Source organism: Balaenoptera borealis (assembly GCF_965194805.1).
Source record: "Balaenoptera borealis genome assembly, chromosome: 8".
NCBI lineage: Eukaryota > Metazoa > Chordata > Mammalia > Artiodactyla > Balaenopteridae > Balaenoptera > Balaenoptera borealis.
The window spans coordinates 119,940,049-119,961,388 of NC_138865.1; the positions used below are offsets into that span (position 1 = coordinate 119,940,049).

Below are 21,340 nucleotides of genomic sequence, written 5' to 3' on the forward strand. Positions count from 1 at the left end.
GGGCTGCTGGCGACCCTGGAACCCCTGCAGCTCTAAGCCCCCCGAACCCCAGGACTGGCGGCCCGGAAGCACCACAGAGGCCTGCACTCTGGCCTCCAACCCCCAAGACCCGGGGGGAGGGGTCTGCAGGTGTTCAGCGGGCCTCGGTGGCCAGCGTTATCCCCAGGCAGACAGGAGCGGGACGGCCCAGGCACAGGAGGGCTGGGGTCTGGCCTGGAGGTGCCCTGGGACAGCGGCATCTGCCCCTTCAAACTGAGCCCACTGCCATGCTTGCCCCCTGGACATCTAGGGACATCGACCCACCCGACCCAGGGGCCTGGACTCCGTGCCCAGCTGCCTCCCCACCTCCTCGTCCTCCTCCCCCCCGCCAGCAGGTTCTCTCCCTCCTGGAAGACAGGCACCTGGGCAGCGTCTGCTCCTTGTGAGGCTCTGACCTGGGCTGCAGGCAGGAGCCCCGCCCACCGCTGCACAGCCCCGGGGGGGGAGGCTGGGTCTCAGAGACCCCAACCCCAGATCTGGGCCTTGTCCCAGCTCCTCCAGGAGGCGCAGGCAGCCCCCGGCCCCCAGTCCCCCGGGCCAGGCCAGCAGCGTGCCCTGTCACGCCCGCCCACGGCCGGGCCCGCGCCTCCCCGGCTCCCAGGCTCCGTGTGACTCACAGGGCCGGCACGCCACCTCCGGCCCCTCCACAGGCGGCTGCCCTGAACACACACGCCACACTTGTCCAGACTTGATGCCGGCGGCCGGCAGGATGGGCCTGGGAACCGGGGAGGGGGCCGGCCAGGCACTGGGCCACAAAGGGGCCCCCAGGAGGGGCCCGGGAAGGTCACACTCCTGGGGGTGACCCAGGAACTGTAGCCCCTGCAGGGCTGGAGCCCGATCCCAAAGACCCCACAGGCCCCGGGGAGCGGTGCAGGGAAGGGCCTGGGAGCTGGGGCCCACACCCTCCTCGAGTCACCAGCCCAGAGATCAGCGTGCCCACCGACCAGGGAGGGCGCTAAGCACCCCCAAACCCAGGCCCGGACCTCTGCCCTCCCCCTGTGAGGCTGAGCTTCACCCTAGGGGCCGGGTAGGCCAACGGGCCCTGGCACCCTACGGGCCACAGGCCTCTGGGTCTCGGGCTCTGGCCGGGGCTACACAGGGAAGCCCACCCCAAGGAGGGTCTTGGCCAGAGCTCTGCTGCTGTTCAGGCCGGGCCCGAGGTCTCAGTCGTCAATCAGGAGTGTCGTGTCACCTCCCGGGAACAAGTGGGGCCGAGAAGGGGTGACGGCCAGGAGGCTGAGGGCCTGCCAGCCGTCAGGGGAGCGCGGCAAACGCCTCTAAGAGGGCGGCCACACCGCAGCTACAAGGGCTGGAGCGGGCCTCCGACACAGAAGGGCCACCGCCCACCCACCATCCGGGGTGGGGCCCTCGTCAGGCTCCCCCGTCGTGCCGCCGCGGCCAGAGAGAAAGGGAGGCCCTGGCCCAGGAGCCCCCAGGAGCGCCCCGTGCCGGGCACCCACCTTGAGGCAGTCTGTGCCCCCTTCGGTCCCCAGACATGGACATCGCTCCCTCAGCAGCAGGAAGCAGGAGGCCCACAGGAAGTGGGGACAGACCCCCGGGGGCAGGGTGAACGGCGGCGGGGTCCGAAGGGGAGATAAAGGCAAGGGGCCCAGGAAGAGCACCGCAGGGACAAGCAGGGAGGACAGGGAACAGCAAACAAGTCCGCGCCTGCTGCGCAAGGGGGTGAGCAGGAGGGCCAGTGAGGCGGGAGAGGGCCGGAACGCGGCCCTGGAGCTGTGTCAGCGGGCCAGTGACCGCCAGCGGCTGCGTCTGCTGACTGACTGCTGGACGGACGTCAGCAGGGCCCCCCCACGCCGGAGGGAAGGCGAGGGGCGAGGGGCCCCACCAAGGCAGGAGCCGGCCTCTCTTCCGGGCACAGGATGGAAGCAAGACAATCCGACTCGAGGAAACAAAACAAAGTCACAGCCAAGGATGGCCTAGCTCTGCCCCTGCACTCGGCTCAAGGGGATTCACAAGGCAGCCGGGAGGGGCCGGGAGGGCCACCTGCGGGCAGGACGTCCACGGGATCCTGGAGGCAGATGGACACACGGTCAGGCTGCGGCACCTCTGGGGTCCAGAGCCCTCGGTGTGCGGGGAACCAGCCTCCCTTCCACAAACCCGGCTCCAGGCTGCCCTCCGGAGCGGAGCGGGGCAAGCACGCGGGGGTCGGAGCTCCCCACCTCTGGCTGCAACCGAGCTCTCGACCGACGCTGGTGAACCACGTCTCAGCCAGCCGGGGAGGCAGGGAGAGCTACACCTCACACCTGCCCCCGGGCACTGCCACAGTCTAGACGGGCATCCACTGCCCCCCGGGGGACAGCTCCACGGGGACGGGGACCAGGGAAGCATGCTCGTTTCCCTGCAGGCCACCAGGAACGGGCCACCTCTTCTCCCTGCTCCACCCTCCAGAGACAGGAGTGTGTGGCCCCTCGGGGGGCGAGAGTGAAACTGCTCGGGGGCTAGGACCCCCCCGCACAGGGACCTGCACACAACCATCACACAGCTACGCCCAGGGCGGCCCGGCTCCCGTGCGCGGCCCCAGCTGACGGAGAGCACGCCTCTCTCCCCATGACGACGGCACCCGTCCCAGAACGCGCCCCTGAAGCAGGCCGGGGTGGCCTGGCACCCACGGTCCCCCTCTCCCCCGCCTCTTCCCGGGGCCCGCACCCTCGGCCCCTCCCTGCCTTGCCCAGAAGGCGTGGCGGCTGCCAGCTTCCTGCTGAGCCGCTCCTAATCCCCAAACGCAGTCAGTGTAAAACCTGCTCGGCACCCAGGGCACCACCGTCCGCCGTGCAGCCCCCATCTGGGAGGGCCGGGTGTGGGGAGGACCATGGGCTTCGACCCCCAGGGTGGCCGGGCGCCCACGGCCCCGCCCAGCCCCCGGCCAGCCCTGCCACACACGCACCTTCTCAGCACCTGCCACCTCCCCAACACCCCCTCCCCCACCCGAGGGGACGGGACAGGTTCCCGGGACACAGGTTGGTCCGGACAGCAGGGGTCCGTGACCTACGAAAACACACACACACACACAGAGAGGACTAGAAAAAGGGAGAACTCAGACTCGCGGGTGAACGTGATACACCTCTGGAGGACGGGGGCTCCCCACTCCCCCAAATCCAGTACAGGTTGGCGATGGGGCATGGGGACAGGGGCCGACACCCCACAACCCCCCGCAAGGCACATAACCCCAGGGCCTTCATCCGCTGTCGGGCTCCGCGTGGTTTAACGATAGGATGCGAAGCACCCAACCTGTGCGGAGGGTAACCCAGACACCCCTGGGAACACCGCTGCCCCTGAACATGCTCCCCAGCCGTGGCAGCCCCGGGCCCAGGCTACAGAGGCCAGCGACACATGTGGACGGGTTAACCGGCCACACACACGGTGAACTTGACGGTGAACTTGACAAAGGCAGAGTCCTGCCTCCTGGGATGAAACAAAGAAACGGATGCACCCCCGGGCCAGGGCTGCGTGAAGAGCAGATCCTGACAGCCCGTGCCCGCGAAGTCTGAGAGGAGCAAAGTGACAGAGGTGAGCCAGGGCTGACGGGGGCCAGCGCTCGCTCCGGGTGCCCCTGAGCGCGGGCGATGCGTGCATTTCACTGCGAGCACACTGTACCCCAGAGCTCGGGGCAAGCTCCAAACGGGGCCTGCCCCACGGGGAGCTCGAAGTGGGGACCCTGCCCCGCTCTGGGCCTCAACCCGACGGCCCTGGAGGGAGGGGCCCCGGGCTACCCCCATTCTCACCTGCTCACTGGTCAGGGGGTGACCAGGACAGGCCGTGACCCCTGCACTGGGGAACGGCCCACAGTGACACCGGGAAGGTAGCCAGCTAGCCTATCAACAAACAACCTGACAGATGACCACCAGTGCCAGCGGAGAGCTTTGAGCGGCCACACTGCCTGGGGGCCCAAGGGAACAGGGGCGGGGCTCCCTGGTCCCACAGCTGGGAAGCAGCAAGCCTGGGGTTCTGTCCCCAACCAGGTCCCAGAGGCTACTCAAAACTGGCCGGGTCCCTGCCCCTCACTAGGCCTACCCCTCGGCCAGGGTCCTCCGGGCCGCCACGAGGACCCCACGGTTCAGGTCAGGAACAGCAGCAGGGGGCCTCCCCGGGACGGACAGAGGGAGTGAGGCCAGGACACACAGACCACGCTCAGCTCAGAGACCAGGCCAGCCTGCCCGCCCAGCCAGCCAGCCTCGGGGAGGTGCGTCCATCCTGCACCCACCCGCTTCAGCCCTCCGTGGGCCCAGAAACCCCAGTGCCCTGCCCCCCTCGAATCCCGTAGCCCACCAGGGCCCCGCTGGGTCCTCAGTGCCTAGACCCCTAATGAGTCTCAGGTACAAGGAGCCAGGCGGGTCCCTCCCCCAAGCGGTCTGGCGCCCCAAGGCCCACGGCTAAACGCCAGCCAGGCAGGGACACTGCCAGCGTTCCCTGAATGCCCAGTGCCCGGGAGCCCACACTGAGCACTTCAGAATGTGTAGCTCGTCCAGCCCTTTCAGAAATTCTACAAGCATCGCTGTCTTTTTACAGAAGCAGAAGTGAAGCTCGGAGACACAAAGTTCAATCTGCCCAAGGCCACCCAGCTGGGTCAGTGCAGGGGAGACAGGGGTCCAAAGCTGCCTGGGCACAAGGTGCGGGGCTGAGGGAGGTGAGCAGAGCGGGCCAGCAGGGGGACAGACAGCGGGCGATGGCGGGATCCTCCACCCCGCAGGGGATGGAGACACCGAGACGGGTAGCGCAGACGGGCGTGAGGACACACGCGGGTCAAGGTGTGTGCACACACACATGCCCTGCCGGGGGCCCAGAAGCCCCTGAATCCCCCACCTGGCAATGCCCTCAGGGGAGTCGGCAGTGCTCAAGGGTTGGGGGGCTGTGGCTGGCACAGGACCCTGGGTGCTGGGTCCAGGGTGTCCAAGAAGCGGTTCTCTCCTCCACCGGCCATGGGAGGGCCTAACCCCCCACCAAAGGCCTCCTTTTCCTCCACCAAAAGAAAGGGGGAGTCTCGCTTGCCACCGGAGACCTCAGTTTTATAGACACTGAAAATCTGTATTCCATTTTTATTTAAAGCATAATAAACACCAAGATGGGCCGTTATCTGTCTACACGCGGAGAGAAAAGGCAGCCAGCAGGCTAACCTTGGGTGGGTGGGACTCAATGGCTGGTTTTGACTTTCTTTGGTTTTGGTAACAGCGTTGCAGGGTGCTTGGGTTTTGTTTTCTCTTTTGGTGGGCGGTGTGGGGGAGATAAAGATTGCTTGACAGAATCTCAGCATTTCCCCCATCAGCCACGTGCACAAACTCTCCCCACCAAAAGCGCTCTCCAGGCCAAACGCGGATTTGATTTCCTCCAGAACCCCACCCGCCCCAGAACCCTTCAAAGGTTCCCCCAACGTGGGCTGGAAGGCGCCCCAGGAGGGCTGGGGGTCCCCTGCCCAGCCCCACACCTGCTCGTCGCCCCACCTGTGTTCTCGGCTATAAGATGAGACGGTTGACCAGCATCACTCGGGCCCGAGCTCTAATGCCAACCCATCCGAGTGGTCGCCGGGCTAACCCTGAGATGAACTGGGGTTGACTCTGGGCCAGGGCCTGCCTGAAGCCTCTGCCAGCAGCCTAGGACCAACCTGCCTCAGCATCCCAACCCCAGAGCTCTAGAAAGGGCCGAGGCCCACCAGGAGACCCCTCAGCCTCCCTCCAAGAAGCTCACCCATCTCCCAGACCAGGACTGGGCCAGGTGAGTGGCCAGATGCCACTGTCATTCTGGAGGCAGGAAGGTCTCCTGGACACCCAGGCCAACGAAGGCCATGAGAGCCACCTCCCGCCCTCCTCCTCGCCAGACCTCGGAGCCCCTGGCCCTCCCCAATCTGAGCCTGCCCACTCTCCACCCCCAGGCTTGGGAACCGAGTCATTTCCAGGCACACCAGCTCTCACCTCTAGGCTTGGACATGCTGTTCCCTGGGCCTGAAACTCCCCCTACACCTCTCTTGGCTCACTCCAACCCCGTTTAAACAACACCTCCTCCAGGAAGCCCTCCTGATTCTCCCAGCCAGAGTAGGGGTGTCTTCTACTGCATACCCTCAACAGGGCACTCACCACACCATAGGGTGTCCCCAGCCCACTTGTCTGAGGCTGCCAAGGTCTGGGGGCTCCGAGGGTGGGAGCCACAACTGGTTCACCAGGCATCCCTGGGGCCTGGCCTAGGGCCTGGCACACAGCAGGCACTGAATAAAGACCAAATGGACAGGGGATGAGATGTGGGAAAGGGCCAGTACAGGCTGCAGGATTCACCACAATCCTTAAGAACCAGCTGAGCAAGCACCAAGTTCCAAAGAGGCCCTAAGGTGCGAGGAGGAGGGAGGGAGGTGGCGCTCGTGGCCATTGTTGGCCTGGGCGCCCAGGAGACCTTCCTGCCTCCAGAATGACAGTGGCAAGCACCAAGTTCCAAAGAGGCCCTAAGGTGCTGACAAGCTGTGCAACCCCAAGCAGGCTGAACAACGCCTCTGAGCCTTTATTTCCTCTTCTACAAAGAGATGTCACATAAGAAGAAAGCGGCCAGGAGACAGTGGACGTGAACGAGTGACCACGAGGCTGGCCTGTCATCCATCCCCACAGGTGGTGAACACAGGTGTCCCACAGCCCACAGATCTGGGTTCGAGTCCTGGCTGCACAACTCCCAGCTGGGGGGTGGGGGGGGGGCCCGCGGGCATCTGACCCAACCCCGCTGGGTCTAAGCATCCTTGTCCTCTGAAAGGGGACAGTGCCCTCGGCTTCGGCTCCCTTCACATATCACGGAGCACTCCCTAGTGGGACGCCTACTCCCCCACTGCCCCCCACTGTGCTGGGGACAGGCAGGTAGTCAAGGCCGGGCCCTGCCAGGGACAACCAGTCCAGAGCCAGAGGCCTTTTCCAGGAACCCAAAGGGCCCAGTCAGTCAGTGATGCAGCAGAAGGAAGGGTACTCTACCTTCCTGTCGGAGACTCCACTTGCCTCCCTCCAGCTATAACCTACAGTAGACTCCTACATCCCTGCAAACCAAGCCCTGGGCTCTCTGTGCACAGCTGGGGGATGGGACAGACCTGCATGCATGCCCACCATGAGGACAGTCACCCCAGCCAGAGGCCCAGGGAGGGCAGCAGACTCACGCAGGGGACCCCTGGCACCGGAGGCACTGAGACCAGGGGCCAAGTCCAGCCCCACCTCCTCCTGACCAAGGACCACAGTAAGCAATGTCACCTCTCTGGGTGCCAACATTCTCATCTGGAAAATGGGCTAATAAAGCCTCCGGACAGGGTTGTTTCGGGACATAAATGGTGTAAGCTGAGCACAGTGCCTGGTGCACAGCAGGCGGGCATCAACCACAGTTCCTGGGACACAGTAGGTACTCAGTAACCGAGAGCCGCCTCGGGGGTCACCGCTCTTCCCATTACTGTCACTCCCAGCCCCAGTGAAGGCGCTAAGTGTCACTGGCTGGAACCTGCGTGGTCCTCCCCACCAGACCACTGAAACTTCCACCTTACCAGAGCCTGGGTCTCCCGACGCACCCTCTGTCCACAGGGCCCTGGCTCAGCGGCTGCCTCGCTGTGTGGCCCAAGCCCAGCCCCTCACCCTCTCGGAGCGTCCACTTCCTCATCCATAAGAGGCTAGTCTCCAGGGCCCCTCCCCTGCTGACGGGCGCCGGGCAGACGCCACAGTCAGGGTGAGGCCTGCCACAGGTTCCTAGAACCCCAGGCCCCACCCCGCAGGGGACCTGGCTGGGGTCTGCAGGAGCGCTGTGCTGGGAAGACGGTCCTGAGCCCCTCTTCTCCTCCTCTTAACCCAGAGAGCCAGATTCCAACCCTCAACCCGCTCCACACCCAAGCTGGCAGAGGTCCCTCAGGGATCAGAGAGGTTGCACAGCTCAGAATGGCAGGGCCAGGACCTGCCACTGGGGGTGGACTTTTCCATTACACCACCTCCTCCCAACCTGACCCAGCAGAATCCTAGAGAGCGTGGCCTTCACTGGCCGGCAGCCTAGACGCCAGTTCCCTGCCAACTGCTGTGTGCCCCCAGCAGGTCACTTGGCCTCTCTGAGCCCCAGTTTCCTCTCTAAACACTGAGCATAAGAACACCCACCCCAGGAGGTTACAGGCAGGGCTCCATGAGCCCCGGAAGTCGAGGGCCTGGAGCACAGTGGATGATCAATGAATCTGCAGCCACCACGGTCACTGGCTGCCCACGCACAGGGCAGCCCCAGGCCCACTTCCCACCGTCTCCCCAAGGTGCGCCGTTCAGTAAAGGGCCCACACCCCCAGTCCAGGGCTGTCCATTGGAGGGCACAGGAGCCAGGACCCTTGGCCACCGCCCTCTGCCACCAGGCTGGTATGTGTCCCCCCCCGGCCAGCGGGACATCCTGGCCCGCTTCCTCCTCTCTCCGCCCCTCCCCTCCCTCCTGCCCAGGAGGCAGCATCGGCACAGAATCCGAGGCCTGGGTTCAAATCCTGCCCTCCACGCCAAAGCCACCTGACTTCCGTAAAATGGGCAGGTCACAAGGATTACGTGGGCCCAGGGTAATGCCACCCTGCCCTGATGTCACGACCTCTGCCCCGCCCAGGTGGCGGTAGGGGAGGGGCGGTCTCTCCTCGTTTCCCCGGGGAGAAAACGGGGAACTGGGCACCCCAAGAGGGAGGCCCCGGCCAGGCCTGGCACCCAGGCTCCTGACACGCGGTCCTGTGACAGCTGGCAGGATGTTGGGAAACCCACAGGCACTTATTTCAACACCGCGGCCGCATCAGCGACCAGTTTCGACACACAGCGGCGCCCAGGGAGGGCCGCGGCCCTCTCGTCCGCCTGCCTGGCCCGACCCAGATGCGGCCCTCGTCCTCAGGGGCGCACAGACAGGCTGGGTCGTTTCGAAGGTGCAGAGGCCGGCCCCGGGCCACCACAGGCCACTGCAGGCCTGCTCTGCCCCAAGCCTCCCGTGGCCCTGAGTTGGCCCAGTGCTCAGCGGACCCACCAGGGGCCAAGCTCGGGGAGATCACGTTCTAGAAAGAGAGAGCACCCCGGGGCCACTCCTCACCAGCCCCGGGAGGCACAGCCGAGTCAGGGAAGGTTCAGCCCGGCCCGCCCAGACCTCACGGTCAGCACACGGGTCCAGCCGAGCCCAGGGCCTGCACGCGGCCTGCATCCCTCGGCTGAATTTTAAGCAAAAACAAGAGGGGCCTGGGATGGCAGCTGCCACTCAAGGGCACCCCTGCTCCCCCAAAATGGTCCCGTTGAGCCCCACCCACAGAAAGAAACTGAGGCCCAGTCAGGGCGAGGGACTCGCCCAAGGCCACACCTGGAGGAGCGGGGGCAGCGGGGACCCCGCTCTGGCGCCACACCTGGCGCCCGCACTGGGCCAGGAGGAGGGGAGGGTTTTAGCTGGGGTGGGGGTCTGAGTCTGAGTTGGGACGGAGTCAACCGTGGAGGTAAATCCCTCTCCACGTGCCCTCTGCCATGCGTCCCTGGGAGGGAGCAGGCGTGCCCAGGGTCCCTCCAGCCGCCGACCCCCGGAGCCGGCCCAGGGCCCCCAGCGCCAGCCGCCCTCCCCCACCCCATCTTCAGCCCGGCGGGCTGAGGTTCCCGGCACAGCCGCCTGCCGTTCAGGCCTGACACGGCCTGGCCCCCGGCCCCCGGGAGACATCCAGGACCAGTCAGTGGAGGGGACGCTGCAGTGACCGCCACCTCCCACAGTGACTGCACCCCTCACCCAGCCACCCAGCCTGGCAGCGCCCCCCCCCCTCGGCAGCACCCTCTCTTAGGACGAGGGGCCCTGCCGTGGTCAGAGCTCCACTGAGCACACCACCCACCAGGTCCTGCCGGGGCCAGCCCTTCCCAACCTGCAGACTTGCCACACCTGGGCCTCCACGCGCCCAACACTCCTACCCGGGTGCCCCCTGCCAGTGGCCAGCACAATGCCCAGCTGGCTCTCAGAGGCAGCTCAGGAGTTACCAGGAAGGGCGACGGGGCCACCACACCACGGTCCCTCTGAAACCCCGACAGGCTCGACACGGCTGGTGGCACCCAGAGAGACACACAATTTCAAATGACTGTACACTCTTCACCAGGTGGGGGGGACCAGGTGCCTTCTGCACACCAGGTGCTGTTCTAGACCTGGGCACGCAGCAGAGAACCCACAGGGGGATGGAGTGCGAACCGGCACAGAAATAAGGAAGGTAATTAGGAGGCACCAGGTGGGGTCGCCCGGTCTGGACACAGTGGCAGGGCAAGGCCGGGGGGAGCAGGCCACGAGGGAGGGAGCCCGGTGCTCCCGGCAGCGGGAACCGCCAGCCAGAGGGGTCTCCTGCCGGGGAGACAGCGGTCTGCCAGGGTTCAAACTCAGGCCCGAGGTCATCAAAACTCAGGCTCCCCCAGGGCCCACCATGGATAGACGTCACCCCACATGCCCTCTGAAGCCTCTGGAGAGGCCCCCGACGGGGACAAACAAGTGGCTGCCCTCCCTGTCCCCACACCAGGAGACCAGGGGCCACACCTGGCTGCATCCCAGCATGTCAGGCAGCAGGATCCCCTCCCCAGGTCCCCGGGAGCCCCAGCCCAGCACCCCGCTGGGTCTTCAGACCCAGCAGGGTCTGGACGCCAGAGAGGGAAGAGAAGCGTGTTATCCACGGTGGGACGCAGCGCCTTGAACACCGTGCTCGCCGCACGCGGAGACACGTGTCTATGCACATACATGTGTACGTGCGTGACTGTGCGTAAACAAGAGGTGTAAGGTCTCAGGTTAAATGGGCCTCGTGCTGGGAGGAGGGGGCCTCGCCCCCGGCCCGCACCTCCTTTTCCACCTCTGAACCGCAAGGCTGCAGGAGACAGCAGGGCAGCTGTGCGATGGTGCCCGCCTGGCCGGAGAGGGAAGAGGACTTCCCGAGGTCACTTGGCCGAGAGGGACCCAGCCGCCCCAGGCTAGACCACAGAGCCAGGCCCGTAACTCCCAAACCCGGGCAGCACCCGAGGGGCGAGGAGACGCTGGGCTGGGCTGGGGGTGTGGGGACCTCACAGGGACAGGGCGACAGGACCCCAGAGGCCCTGGTCCCTCACACCCACACACACGCGTGTGCACCGCCCACGGAACGGAGCCCGATTTCACTCAGAAAGACAGCCAGCGCTCCAAACCTTCCGCTGCCCGGCCCCTCACCCTGCAGGGTGCACGTCTACGCCATCCAAGTACCGGGAGGTCCCCGAGGCAGGGGCCGTCTGGCCCCGGGAGGGAAGCCCCAGGCCCTCGGGGCCGAACTCACCAGAGCCCTGGGATGGCCGGAGTGAGAGCTGCTCCCATCTTCCTGGAAGGGGCCTCGCCTCCTCCTGGGAGCCTGGTCACGCCTCTGTCCAGTCCCCGACCGACCGTCTGCTGAGCCGGTGGGGGCACCGGGCACTGGGAGCCCGGACTGGACAGGCCCACATACCGGCGTGTCCTCCTTCACCGGGAGGAGGCCTCTGCAGGGACAGGGGCACCTGGGGACAGGGCCCAGCGAGAGGTCTCAGCTTAAGGCCTCTCCTCCACCTCCACCCCTCACCCCCATATCTTATGCAAGTGACAAGGGGGGAAAGCAGCCTCCGTAACTGAAGGAGTGAGAACCAGGTGAGAAACGGGCTGGCGCTCCCCAGGCTGAGGGCCTGGGCCTCCTCCAACCCCGGACCCCGGGACTCAAGCCGAGGAAACTCCTGCCGCTGCCCCTCAGACGGTGGAAAGAGTCCCAGGAGACGGAGAAGACCCAGGCCTACACCCGCTGCAGCTGAGCTCGGGCAGCCCAGGCCTGGAGCCCAGCGCTCACACTGGCACCTCCACAGGGTGAACGAGCAGGGCTGTTTAATAACAAATTACAAGCCGGCAGGGAGTGTCTTATCAGCGAGGATCTCCGGCAGGGCCGATCCCGTGGACTGATGTCAGGGAGCTCTGGGAACGATTTAGCTTAATTAGCAGTTCCTGCACGATCAGCAAAAAGCGCTGGCTGAGCCAGGGCCCAGGAACCAGCGGGGCTGCCAGAGCCGGGTTCCTGGGTGACGCCAGAACCAGAGGTGCAAACAGGTTGCCGCGAGGCAGCACTGCGGGCGCTAAGGCCGTCTCCGCCCCTCAGTGGGCGCATGGGCTCCCACGGGCCCACTGCACAGCTGGGCAAGTCGAGGCCCGGGAGACTGCACTCCAGGCAAACACAAAGTCCAGGGCACACCTCAAAGGCCAGCCGAGAGAAGCCCACCACGCCCTCCCCGGCAGGCCGACAGCTTGGCGAAAGTTCACGTCCCGTCTATGAGCAGCTAGCTCCTTTACTGCTCTGTGCCCCCCGCCACAGAGGCCCGAGACCACCACCCAGCCACCCCCTCCAAAGGCATGGAGGCAGCGGGCAGGCCTTGGTCCCAGGGCGCTGCATGGCCTCGGGCAAGGGATCCTCCGCTCCGGGCCTCAGTTCCCCATGTGTCCGTGGACGGCGCCTCCCGGCCCTTCAGACCCCAACACTGTTATCTCCAGGTGCAGCTTCTGGAAGCAAGAAGACCAGGCCAGGCTGGCCCGGCTTGGGACGAGGCCCAAGCCCACTGGTGGGGGACGCTTGATCCCCACCCTCCCACGCCAAGCCCTGCTGCGCTGGCCCCAGGCCGGCCTCACGCTGCCCGAGGGTGCTCAGGGCCGGGGCAGCTGGTGCCGGGGAGGGGGCCGCTCCCTCGGCCCTAGGAGCCCGCCGCCGCCGGGCGCTCTGTCACCGACACCAGAGGTAGCGAGTTCCAGAGGGGCCGGGAGAGCACAGAAGCAGCCCTGCCCTGCGCCCTGCTGAGGAAGCTGGAGCCGGCCGGAGATCATGTGGATTCCCGAGCCCGTGCCAAGGCCCTGCGACCCGGAGGGGCGGCGAGCCATGCAGCGGAGAGGAAGGCCCCCCCCCCCCCATGCGTGAGGGGCACGCGCAGGGGACCACCCAGGCAGCGCCAACGCCGGAGAATCGCCCCCAGGACCGCAGTCCCTCCCTGGCCCGCCTCCCCGCCGGGGCCTGGCGTCTCCCAGCCTCAGTCTCCCTGTGCGACCGGGCACAGCACGGCCCCCAAGGCCTGGCCTGAGAGATGCTGACCAAGTGTCAACCCCACCCCCCAGAAAGGAAGGGGTGCAAGAAGCAGGCGCCAGACAAAATCGTACAGTCTTAAGGCTCAGGCCAAGAGAGAGCCATGCTCCCAGAGGTAACTCGCCTGACCCCTGACCCCCGACCCATCACCTCTGGGCTACCCACGGGCTCACACGGAGGGCCCAGCTTCATCAGTGCTGAGCGTCTGTGTGTGCCTCCCCCCCACCAGCCAAGGCCCCCAGCATGGGACCCGTGCCCCAAGTCGGGCCTGACCCAGGCAAGATGAATGAACGGCGGGGTGGGGGGACTTGTGAATGGAGGGGTGAGTTCTGCCCAAAGCACCTTCCCTTCCATCCATGGAGCGTGCCAACCGCCCCTCCCCAAGTCCGCCCAGCTCCTCGGAGCCACCCCACCAGGGCAGCCACCAAGGTCAGATGTAAAACCGGTCCATCCCAGGCCCACCGAGGGACAGCTGGGCCCCAGTGCCCGCACACAGCACAAGCCACTGGGCCCCCAGCACCCCCGGCAAGGAAGAGCAGGGGGCCTGGCCGCACACAGCACCAGGGCCTGCCATCCGCACCAAGGCCAGCGTGAGACCCACAGAGAGGCCAAAAACGCCCAGTCTCACACCGGAACCGGGTGCAGCTGCGTTTCTCAGACACACCTGCCAAACCCCATTCGCAGGGGCAGGGTCGGCCCACACTCCAAGCGCGCCCAGGGCCAGGACCCAGATGCCTCCTTGGTCACCCGCCCAGGCACCGCTGACCCCCGGGGAGACAGCTGGTGGGGCAGGGGGGTTTCGGCCGGGCACCAGCAGGCCAGTGGCTGTGACCCTGAGTCTCCATCTCTTTGTCTTTAAAGCAGGGGTCCCCGAGAGGACCCTGAGAGATGGCACACGGGGTGGGGGGCTTTCCCGAGGCCCATGTGCAGCCAGCCACGATCATCAGCAGCCCCTGGCCGCGCCCCCGCCCCCCCACCACCAGGAGCTGTCAGCTCGCCCACCTCCTCCCTTCCAGCACCCGGACCCTGGCTACGCCGCCCGTCCAAAATCTCACAGCCTTTACCACGAGACACGCCCCCCAGATGCTGCGGGACTGCCCGCCCCCCACGGGGTGACCCTGGACGGGCACAACCCTCTCCAGCCTCAGTTTCCTCATCTGAGAGGGGAGGGGGCGGAAGGGAGAAAGGACCTGGAGATCCTCAGGTAATGTTCAAAAGCCAAGGCCGCAAACCAGGGCCCAGAGGCCACATCCCAGCTCGTGGACCTCCTGCCCTGCCGGGAGACACGGGTTCCCACCTCACGGCTTCTGCACCCTGGTCTGGAAGGTCTGGGCAAGACACCGGGGACCTCGGAAACTCAGCTCAGCTCAAGACTTAGAAAGATCCATGACATCCCGTCGCTGGAAGAACCTAGAAAAGCAGGCTGGAGGAGGAGGGGGGCGGGGAGAAGACCCATCCGGGAGGGGTGCGCCCCAGCAACCACGCCCATAGCACAGACTGCCGTCTTTCGGGGGGGTTGCCATTCTTTTCTCTGGCTGTGAAGTTCTTAGAAAAGGCTCTTCCCCCCTAAACTGCTAAAGCAAGTGGAGGTGACAAAACGTTACCGCCCGAGGTTTCCGCAAAGGGCGCGACTGTGTTTACCCAAAACTCACGCCACCTGCGTCTGCCCAAAAGACGGCGCCCTGCCCCTCCCACGCACCTGCTGGAAGGTGGGCGCTTCCCCCGGCGCGGGGAGGCCCAGCGGCCCCCCAGAACCCGGTGCTTTCACCGTCAGGAAGGGGCAGCGTGGGGCCGTCCTCCGAGGGCCGTGCTCAGGCGAACGCCGGCTGCTGCCGTGCCAGCCGAGCGTGACCGTGCACTTAGTACCTGGCACAGCCCAGGACGCGGGATCCTGGAGGTGTGCTCACCGCGGCCCCTCCACACGACCCTCTCTGCCCACGTGCGCCGTCGGCGCCTGCCTAGAAACGCTGCCAGCAAGTCACAGAAACGGCGGAGACAGGCGCCCCTGCAGGGTGAGGGGCGAGGAGCCCGCCAGCAGGGCCCCACCCCTGGCCCATTCGGGCTGGGCACTTAGATGGGAAACCAGCGAGCCGTGACATCAGCTGATCCTCTAAACGGACCCCTTCCACCTCTCCCCTCCGGCACGGAAGCGGGTGGGCAGACAAGGCCGGTGCCTCCTGGGCCCAGGGGAGGGGACGCCGCCTCTGAGGCCGGCCCTGCTGCCACCAGGCTGTGCAGGGACAGGGAGCAGCGAGGCCCTGTTGCCCACTCACCACTGAGAGTACACCCATCGCAGGACACGAAGACCCCCGAAGGCTCCCCACCGCAGACAGAGCCCTGCAGGAAATGAGCGCCCAGCAGCTCCGGGAGGGGGACCACACCGCCCCGGACCCGTCAAAGGAAGGCGGTGGGAGGAGGGGCGCTGGCTCTGCGGTCATCTCCGTCCTCCTCTGACCAAGGACAGCAAGCGTTCGCCCAGACCGGGGCTGGGAGCTGGGGAGGGATGGGATGGCTGGGACGGTGGGCGCCTCGGGCCCAAGAAGCGTGGTGTGGGAGCCAGGCTCAGGCGGGGCCGGGGGGCGGGGAGGCAGGGCTTCTGGCGGAGGAGAAGACCCCTCCGCAACTCCCGCTTGGAGCCCTGCCAGCCAGGCTTGGCCACCATCAAGGGCGTCCACCCCGGCCAGGAGCTGCCACGAGAGACGAGTGGCTCAACACAGACCCTGAGGCTCACCCCTGGGGACCTCCGGTCTCTCCTGCTCACGTGGCCCCAGGGCCCCCCGCCCCAGGGAGAGAAGGCAACCCATCTCTGGGAGGCGGCTCTGCGACCTCGAATGCCACCATTTATTCGCTCAGTGCACCCGTGGCCGCAAGCGCTGTGCCGGGTGCTGGGTGCACAGTGGGGACACGGCCAGCTCCACTCCCGCCCTCTGGAAGCTCAGCCGGGCAGGGCTGGCGGAGACCCTGGACCAGCCACCAAAACACGCTGCCTGTGGCAGGAGGGAGAGACGTGGGGCTGCGGGAGCGTCCACGGGGACCACAGCGGGCGCGAGGGGTCCGGGAGATGCCCCGGCCCCGCACAGACCCCTGGCCCCCATACACGAGACGATCCGGACCCACGGGGCGGCAGGTCAGGCAAGCAACACGCGGGGCCGGGGCGGGCGATAGCCCAGGGGCGATGGGGACGCTGAGGCACGAGCGGGGACTGCCACGAGCAGCAGGGACAAGCACAGCCACTTTCCGGAGCCACGTCCCCCCTGACCCCCTCAGGCAGTGGGACAACGTCCAGGAGAGGCAGTGCCGGCCAGGGGCGAGCTCAGGGCTGGGAGGGGGCCAGAGCTGGGGCACGTCACCTGCACCTCTGTCACCTCCACCTTCTGGCCACAGCTGTCCCAGCCCCGCCTGGATGGACTCGGGCTGGAAAGAGCGAGAGGGACGGGGTCGGGGAGAGGGGTAGCAGGGGGTGATGCGAGGAGGGACGACGGGGCCCGACGCGCCGTGACAGCTGGGCAGGTCCTGAAACGGGCCGCTGCGCACAGTGGGTCGCAGGCCCAGACGGCGTCAGGGCCAGCGTGGGGACAGCCGCCCTGCCGCGAGGGAGGCCTCGGTTTCCCCGCCTGTGACGTGAGCTCTCCAAGTTTCCTTCTGGCTCTGAGACCAGGTGCCGGGCCCAGAGAAAGCTCCGGAGTTAATCAGTTGATGAACAAATTAGCAGAATGGTCACCGCATTACTCTGATGAATCAGATGCCAGGACGTATGGCAAAGTCAAGTCTGACCCCGAAAGGCCGCTCGCTCCCATCAGATAAAATCCGAGCGGAGCCTGGAGAGGAGGCGGTGCCCGCACCAGCCTCAAAGGGACCAGGGGGCCGAGCCAGGCACCGCGGGGGCTGCCCTGGCGGGAGGCACCTCACAAACCCTGCCAGGCCTCCTGGCTTCCCAGACCCCCCCGGAGGCGGCTCCCAGACCCCAGACCAGAGCAAAGATGGGGCTCAGCTGGGGCTCTCACAGCCCCGGAGGATGGGCCCCGGTCCCAGCCCAGGACCCCTTGGCCCAGCCTGCCCGACAAGCCCCGTTCAGCGCCCGCCCGGCCTGCCCCCGCCTCGGCCCCCCGCATCCACCATCCCCCAGGCGAAGTCCCAGATCTCGGCCCGGCCCGAGGGCAGCCCCACTCCCAGGGACCCCAGGCCTTGGATGGGGCTACTCCCTCCAGGAGGTCCTGGCCAGAACTCCTCCCTGGGTGGTCCTGGATCCCGGGTTGCCCCCGGACAAGTCAGGCCCTGGGACCGAAGCGGGGGCCCCTCTGCTGCCAAAGACCTTTCAACAGGCTTGAAAGCAGCGTCTGGACGAGTGGTGCTGGGCAGGGCGCGGCACCCACGTCGTCCCCACCGCCTGTCCTCCAGACGAGGAAGCGGGCTCAGGGATGCGAGCTCGAACCCGGCACTTCTGCAAGGCCACAGGGCACACCCGGCCTCACTGTCACAGCGCGATCCCGTGACCAGCGGGGGTGGGAGCGGGGAAGGAACAGCTGCTTCCTGCCAGCTCGGCCCTAGCCCCGACCACACGGGAATCTGCAGCCTGTCACCGGCTCAGGCAGCGGCCAGACGCCGACCCCTCACCCCGCGGCCTGGGCAAGGCCCCCGAGAGCAGCGCGCGGCTCCCAGCCCGGGCCCGGGGACCCTGGGACCACCCCCCCACCCCCACCCCCAGCCAGACAGTGAGAGCAGGGGCTTTAGGTAAGAGCCTGGGGGCTCCTGCCACCTCTGCCTCCTGGGGGGTTAAGTGGCCGTGACAAAACCAGCCCGGATCACGGCTGAAGGACCGGATGCGGCACTCAGCACCGCCAGTCCCACCCCAGCTCAACCGCCTTGCCTGGCTCCTCGCCCCCTCTCCAGCCCGGGACCCCAGGAGGCCCCAGACCCTTCTGCCTGCCCTTGGTGGGGCGACAAGGAGCCTCAGTGCGTGAGCCCCTTCCCTTCACAGGCCAGGCCCACCAGAGCCCCCGGGGCTGCCCTGCCCAGATAGACAGATGGCCTGAAGCAGCCCACGAGGGAAGTGGCCAGGAGGTGGGCCGGGGCACCAAGGGCTGTCACAGGACCTCCCAAACCACGGCTGTGTGTTTGGGGAGGGCGGGGGGTGGACACAGGAGGGGCCGCCTGTCACCTGCCCCCGCCAGGGCTCCACCGCGGCTGGTTCCGACCCCAGAGCCACATGTACCTGCCCTCTCCTGGGATTCAGGCCACAAACGATTACTGGGTTTTTTATTACTTATTCAGCAGAGTGAGTGATGGGTCCTTCTTAACCAATCTTCGGGAAAAATCAAGCCCAGGCCCACGGAGAGAGGGTGGGGGGCCAGCCTCCTCCCCTGGGGTCCCACCCTCCCCAGCCCGGCACCCTCCAGACAAAGGCATACACAGTGTCCCCTGAGAGGGCGCAGAGCCCAGAGGAGAATGAGGACGACGATTTATGGAATTCATTTTCCACGGAGCTGGGGGGCTGGGGGCTGGGCGGATGGGCGGATGGGGGGCTGGGAGCTGGCGACGCGCCGCCGGGCAGGAGCGCCAGAGAGCGAAGAGGGATGAGGAGGAAAGGGAGTGAAGCCAGAAGAAAACAGTGCCCGGGGAGGGGCAGCTTGGGGCGGCAGGCACCCCCTGCATGACTAATTAGCTGGCTACTGGCGAATAATGAGCAGAGGTGCCCTCCAAAACACGAGAGGCCCCAGGGCAGCCCCGACAAGGGAGGCCCATCAAAGCCGCCTGGGCCCTGCAGCCTTCCCAGGCTCTGCGTGGCCTCGGGCAACCACCGCCGGGCCTCAGTTTCCCCAGATGTTCACTGAGACTGGTGGCTTTCAAATCCGGTTCTTAGGCACCTTCATTTAGATGGGGCGGGGGACCCCCAGCCCTGGCCCAAAAGGAACACCTCACCCTCCTCGCCTGTCCCTACGGATGGCCTGGGAGACCCACCCCCACCAAGGCCCCCCGCTCTCTGCTGCAGACCCTGTTTCCTCCTGGGCCTCACCCCAAACTTCTCCTGCACCAGGAGGTGCTCAAACGCTCCCTGAACTGAACGGGCCCCTCTGCCTTGGAAAGGGGGAGGTGACACAAGGCTTAATGAAAATCCCCCCCACGTGGGGTGTGAGCCTCGCGGCGATTCCAGCTTGGCCCACAAGGCTCCCCTGCACCCCTTCTTTCCTTCCGCTTTTCTAAGCTCTAGGGGATGCTGGGACACACACCCCCCCCCCCCCCGCTTCCCTCCCTGAGCCCGCAGCAGTGAATTGTGAACTGCGGGGCTCCTGGCCTTCTGCCCTCATGCACAGCATGCTTTCACACACAGGCCAGGCTCAGTCAGACCTGCCGGCATTCCCAAGGCTGCCACCACCGCCTCGCGGAGACCCCAGCCCTGGCCCAGGCCTGCCCCAGAGCAGCTTGTGTCGGGCAGGGCTGAGCGGTCCTGCCCCATCCTGCTGACAACAAGGGCAGGGAGAGGCAGGGGAGGGAGAGCCGGGGGGCAGCGCTGCTCTACTGAAACAGCACCAAACAGAAGCCTGGAAACCCAGATTCCTGGAGAATTCTCTGGAACTGGACCTTGTTAGCTCCCGCATACAACACGTCCAGGGCTCCCACAGGGTCAAGTCCAGACCCGGCACAGGCCCTCTGGGACCAGCCCAGGCAAGAACCCAGAACTCCCGTTTCACCTCTGGGCCTTTGCAAATGCTGTTCCCCCATCCGTTCCCTTATCTAGACCTGCAGGTTGTTGCCTCTTCCAGGAAGCCTTCCCCCAAGCTCCACCCCAGCCCAGGTTGACGGAAGCCCCTTCACCCTGGACTGCAGCTGCCCACATCCTGCCCGTCGCCCCAACTAGACCCTGAGCCCTCGCCTACCTCCTGCCTGGAAGTGGCCTCCTGCCCAGCTCACAGCTCATCAGGCCAGGACACTTACCAGGTGAGGACACCCAGCCTGGGCTGGACAGCACTTGGAGGTCTGGGCTCTGACCTGGGAAAGCAGTTACTGTTGGCTCCTTCCTTGCACGGGGGCAGGGTGGCCAGCAGCAGCCCTCTTAGAAGTGACACACGGCCTCCCACGGGGACCCCTCTGAAGGACACCCCTCTGAAGGACACAACCCTCGGGTGGGCAGGCGACCAGGGTCTGTCCGCGAAAACACACGCAGGGGTCGCACCTCACTCCCACCACGCGTCCCGAAGGATCCCCAGGCCACACACGGCCCGTCCTCCCGCCCGCCTGCCCGTGTTCCCGGGGCACCGTGGTAACTGCAGCCGCCCCCGGCCTCCTCCTCGGCCGTCACTTCTCCCCGCTGCCCTCGGGGCTGCCACAAGCTGCCGCCACGGTCTCATCCTCTGGTAAGCCAGGTCCCAGGCTGCCAGGGCCAAACTGGTCAACTTACGGAGAAACCACGATTTACACCCCCTTTTCTAGGAACGTGGGCTCCGCCCTGAGGGTGGCCCTCCTTATTTCTGAAACAGGTCCGTGTCCTGGGAGGTGCTGACTAACAGAAACCCGACTTCTGCTTGGGTAGAGCATTCCCTCCCTACACGCCGCTCAGGACCGTGTCCACCGCTGCATCCCTGGGCCTCAGGGGGCCTGGCGGGCGTGGGGTCACCAAGGCCTCAGCAGCGCCCGCCCTCCCCTTGACCCAGCCGTCCCGGGCCTGGCACAACTCCTGTGGACAGACACCCTCCTCCAATCCCACCCCCGGGGCCCAGGAGGAAACCGAGGCCGGGAAGGGCCTGACGTCACGCAGCTGCAGGACAGGGGCTGAGGCGAGACCCAGCTCCGTGCAGGCCTCTCCCCGGCCCCGCAGAGCCCGCTTTTCCCCAGGACGGGGCCGGGGGAGCAGGGAGGAGGGTGCAGGCGCGCCCCGCAGCAGCCGACCCTGGCTGGTTTCTCCTCCCGGGGAGCAGGCCCTCCACTGGGGGCCAGATCCAAACCCGTCCAACTGCACCGGACGACCCAGCGCCGGGCGACTATCTGCTCCATCGCATTACGCAACCTGGCCCCCAGCGAGAGATTGCAACAGGCCGCAGGGCCGCAGATAAGCAGGCGGAGTTGCAGGCTGGGGGGACTGGGGGCGGATTTTTGCTTTGCTTTGTGTCTCGTTTCTGCTCCCCAGCCCGGCTCGGGCCCTGAGGCTGCTGGGTGGGGAAGGAGGCAGGTGAGGGGGCCCTGGGAGACACCCTCTATCAGGTTTGGGGCTGAGCAGGCCCCGGGCGAGGGGAGGCC

At 66.5% G+C, this 21,340-nt stretch overlaps 1 protein-coding gene across 5 annotated transcripts in view; it reads right to left on the minus strand.

Moving 5' to 3' along the window:
* The window catches only part of RXRA (retinoid X receptor alpha), a 101,223-nt gene that overhangs the window by 48,825 nt on the left and 31,058 nt on the right, over positions 1-21,340 (minus strand). The window contains exon 1 of one of the 5 annotated variants that reach the window (XM_082403538.1): positions 11,303-11,816. The exons of the other annotated variants lie outside the window; for them this stretch is intronic. The gene's annotated coding sequence lies outside the window, so the exon portion shown is untranslated. Of the gene's footprint in view, positions 1-11,302; positions 11,817-21,340 lie in introns of those variants that run through there. 5 annotated transcript variants of the gene reach the window in all.